Source organism: Sinocyclocheilus grahami, unplaced genomic scaffold, assembly GCF_001515645.1.
Source record: "Sinocyclocheilus grahami isolate Dianchi unplaced genomic scaffold, SAMN03320097.WGS_v1.1 scaffold1546.1, whole genome shotgun sequence".
Classification (NCBI taxonomy): domain Eukaryota; kingdom Metazoa; phylum Chordata; class Actinopteri; order Cypriniformes; family Cyprinidae; genus Sinocyclocheilus; species Sinocyclocheilus grahami.
The window spans coordinates 62,080-66,937 of record NW_015506725.1 but is presented as its reverse complement, the minus strand read 5'-3'; the positions used below and the strand labels follow the sequence as shown (position 1 = coordinate 66,937).

Sequence of the window (4,858 nt, the reverse complement as noted above, 5' to 3'; positions counted from 1 at the left end):
TCTCTCTCTCTCACACACACACACACACACACACACACACACACACACATGCAGTCACAAATGTTTCCGAGGACAGTCTTACAGACTGTGGGTTATTTATTGTGTTACACCAAGGCCAAGCTGGGTAGAAGACATTAACTCTCCATGATATCTGGTTGATATTTTTCTCACATCAATTACACGATCGTATCCTGATCAGCATGAACACTGGTAGAGCAGAGATGCGTGATTGATCATGATAATGCTGCACATGTTTCTGCAAACATTTTAAGGAGTGCTTTCTTTGATTTGATCTAGTTCATGTTTGGATTCATTTTCAATGTCAGATCTTTTGTCCTTTATAAGTTGATCCATCTTTCTGTGGTTTCATTTATTTAATGTGCAAATTGAGTTTCACGTATGTAGCAACTCACAATGTAAAAACTGCACATACTGTAATAAGTATTGCATTATTATTGTAATAAAATGTTCATAATGAAATAATTTTCTCAAAATGTAATAAAATCTTGAGCTTATAATGTAATAACAATTATTACATTATGAGAAATGTATTACATTATAAACTCACCAAAAATATTGTCATGTTGTCATAATTTTAACAGGCTTTTTAAACATAAAACAATGGTTTAAACTACCTACGATTTAAATATTCATGCATTTACTATCATCATCATCATCATCATCACGGTACAATACTTACACTTAGGCATTAGTTAAAATAGAATATATATTTATTATATAAATGTATTTATTTATTTTTAATATATATTCCCTTTTAGAATGAATTTGTTATGAACACTGGTAGAGCAGAGATGCGTGATTGATCATGATAATGCTGCACATGTTTCTGCAAACATTTTAAGGAGTGCTTTCTTTGATTTGATCTAGTTCATGTTTGGATTAATTTTCAATGTCAGATCTTTTTTTAAGTTTTGTCCTTTATAAGTTGATCCATCTTTCTGTGGTTTCATTTATTTAATGTGCAAATTGAGTTTCACGTATGTAGCAACTCACAATGTAAAAACTGCACATACTGTAATAAGTATTACATTATTATTGTAATAAAATGTTCATAATAAAAATGAAAAAAACCCTTTTATTAAAATTCGGACTGCATTACAGATAGCAAAGAGTGCAGCATTTATAATTTCAGTTGCACTGAGCCTGTCACTCATCTCAGTTCATTAGTTAAAATAGAATATATATTTATTATATAAATGTATTTATTTATTTTTAATATATATTCCCTTTTAGAATGAATTTGTTTGTGTGTGTGTGTGTGTATACACAAACAAATTAATTCTAAAAGGAAATATATATTGTACATGAATGAAGCAAAGCAAATATGTTCATGTCTGAGATTCATTTGAGCATTTATATAGAATAACTAAACTATAGCTGAACTTCAGTGAGGGGACATTCCTCTTAGCATCATGAAAAAGAAAAATGAAAAAAACCCTTTTATTAAAATTCGGACTGCATTACAGATAGCAAAGAGTGCAGCATTTATAATTTCAGTTGCACTGAGCCTGTCACTCATCTCAGTTCAGCGGTTCAACAGACGTGTCTGTGATTGGCTGAACTGCTCAATGCTGCAAACATTGTAAATAGAAACATATGTTTACATCATATGCACAGAAGAGTTTGCCGAATATGTTATTATTACAGTTTCAACTAATTCGCTCTTGTTTTTGTGTTTGTGAGAGTGTGTAGCTCCCTAAACTGTGTGTGACACGATAAACTGCTTTCCGTATGGATTCAATATGTAATGTTGCTTAAATACGGGAGCAGTTGGCAATCCTACATTGCATGTTTTAAACACTTAGATGATGTTCTTACTTTGGCCATGCATTAAATGCACGTCCTTGAAAGAGCGCAGTTTGCTGACGTATTTACACTGACTTCTCAGGTAATGTCCTGTGGAGGCCCAAACCTGCAGACATTAAAAACAAATAAATATATAGATAAATAAATAAATAAAATGACAGGAAAATAAATAAAGGAATAAATGGCTTGATAAAAACAAATATAGTTCATTTGTAATTTCCCTTTATGTATTATATTATTTTATGTATTTCTTTTTGCATTTATTTTAATAAAATTTATTTATGTATGTATTTATTATTTTTTATTCCCACGTGTATTTATTTCCAGATTTATTTCTTCTTACTTTTCCGTGTGCAAATGAGGGAACACAGCTTTGGTTGAGAGCTCACGCAGAAGGTCAGATCAAACTAACGATAGAGATCGGATAGATATAGATATATATAACAAGATCTCCCGATTCAAGGTGTTACACTCTTCTAACACCACAACTGAGACAGCTGGACTGTTGATATGCTATAAACGGTATAAATAAATCTGCTAACTGCTTCTGAAATGGCTTCTGAAAATGCAGATTCGCATAACAGGAATACATAACATTTTCCAATATATATTAACAATATTACTGTTTTTTTTCTGTTTGTCCTATTGTAAGAAATTGTGTAATTTAAGCACAAGTGAGCTGAAAATGTGTCCCACTTTACTGACTGTAGTCACAAATTATCATAAAAAAATTAAATGTGTAGAATAAAAATATTTACTTGTCATTTTTAAATCTTTGTATTTAACAGCAAAAACATAGTTGGAGATACAAGAGACCTGGAACATTAATATTCAAAACATAATTATTAATCAGATGTAATTAATTAACTCACTGTTTACCACTGTTGATATTCAAAGAAACTCACAATTTAAAGGGAAAAAAAAGCAAGATGTTAAATAGAAATTTCAAGATATTAACTATAAAGGAATTGTGAGAAGTCAGAATTGTGATAAAGTCGTAATGACCTTTTATTAAATAGGCTACCTTAATTTTTTTATGCCAAGGCAAAAGCTTCCACTAGTTTACTTTAGGAAAATAATCCTGCTAATAATCCTCATTTCTACATCTACCTCCACTAGGTTTTGTCTTTGTTTCTGTATAATTCCACTTAAAATGACCCAAACATACAGGGCCTTTATTATAAAGACAATTCTTTGACAGAATGGTTCATTTGGTTAATTGGCTTGACAAAGGTGTAGCATTTCTGATATCTTTTAATCATTTTCAATAGTGAGGATTTTAATTCCAGATATCTATATTGATTTGATATTTTTTGCCAGTCAAAAAGCTGAATGCAGACAAGTACAAAGAAAGTATTTCCTAGCCAAAAACCATATATAGAGATATCCATAATTAAATTGCAGATATCTGCGATTTGACAAAGAAGAATTCCAATCTGTTATGCATTATGAAACTGTAACTAGTCCGAAATCCAATTCAAGATATCTAGAGTTATGCTGGTGTGAATGTATGAGTTGTAATAGTTTCAAAAGAAGTGTGTACTCAGAGAGAACGTGATTCTGGACGTGGCCAGTGGGCTTGGGGTGAATGCCTGAAATACTGCCTTTAAACAAGCTGAAGGTATTTTCATAGTTTTGACATTTATAAGCCATTTCATGTCAGATTTGAAATGTGAAAAATGTGAGTGTGGCAAGCAGCTTTTGGAGATAATAGACAGCAGCTGGTCTTGGACACCTGAAAGTGAATTTGAGCGACCGCTGTAGAGAGATGGTGTAGTCAGAGCTGCAGGTCCAGATGCTCGGAGCCGGACCAAGATCATATAACACACCGTCAGAAATGAGGACAAATCGATGCAGTCTGTAGAAAACAGAATCACTGAAGCACGTTCTGCAAAGGGTTTACCATGCATCTTTAAAATAAGTTTTCATGCATCCTAATGCTGTTCTTATGATTATGATTATCAGTGTGAAATTGTAGAATCTTGTGTAGAAATCAGTCAGCTACAATCAAACTTGATCTGTTTCATTCTCAAGTGTAATATCCACACGCCTCTTTCTCTTGTAGCTAATGCCACAATACCCATTACTTACCGGTACTTGATGTATTCATTTCATTCTTTGTTCTTCTGTGTCACAGGATATCTCAGTCTAAACCCACATAACATGTTCAAGGGTGCTTCCTATGAAACAAGTTGCACGCATAGAATTGTCAGGCTGCAGCTCCCTCTAGTGGACGAGTAGGCCTGCAGGATTTATAGTTGTGTAGAGAGCCTACAGTCTACAGCAGCTCACCTGCTGCCTCTGTAAAGGTGATCTGAAAACGTTTAGCTCCCCTCCTCAGGTGGCAGGGGCTAAACTATCGCAGCACTTGCTCTGATGATCAGAGGGATATATAGGCTACAGGAGAAAAACACAGTGTCACAGTTACTTCGCTGATTTGATGAATTCCACACCTTTCTGGACTGTGGCACATTAGGTTGAGCTTTTTAGATATATATCGTGTGGTTATATGTGTGTACATGCCAAAACCTTAAACTATAAAAGTGCTGCTTTATCCCACTCTCACGAGCAGGTGGTGTGGGTCGAAACAAAACGAAAAATGAAATTCATGATTTAATTAATAGCAATTTAATGATATTTTAAGTTATGGAATGTTCTAGTTTTAAATGTGCATTTATGTAAATGCTTCTTTCAACAAAACCTTTAATATGTGTTCATGAATTGTTGATTTAAAAATGATTGATTTTCTTTTAGGAACTTTAAAACAGTAATTGAAAACAGTGTAATTGAAAAATTGAAAACATGATTACAGTTGAAATCTAGCTGGTACAAGTACTTAGTGTATGTTGCCTGGCTGTGTTCAGTGTTTTACTCCTCGTCATTTTATCATCTTTTATTGTGTCTGATCAGTTCTGGTCATTTTGGTGTAGTGTGTTTATCATGCCTTGTGTCTGTGTGTGTCTGTGTGTGTCTCTGTGTGTGTGTGTGTGTGTGTGTGTGTCTCTGTGTGTGTGTGTGTGTGTGTGTGTGT

The 4,858-nt window shown here is 33.4% G+C and overlaps 1 long non-coding RNA gene across 1 annotated transcript in view; it reads left to right on the top strand.

Annotated features, from left to right (window-relative positions):
- Positions 1–3,356: 3,356 nt before the first annotated feature.
- Positions 3,357–4,858, top strand: part of LOC107571071 (uncharacterized) — a 19,293-nt gene continuing 17,791 nt past the window's right edge. The window contains exon 1 of the long non-coding RNA XR_001607129.1: positions 3,357–3,366. This is a non-coding gene — a long non-coding RNA (uncharacterized lncRNA). The remainder of the gene's footprint in view (positions 3,367–4,858) is intronic.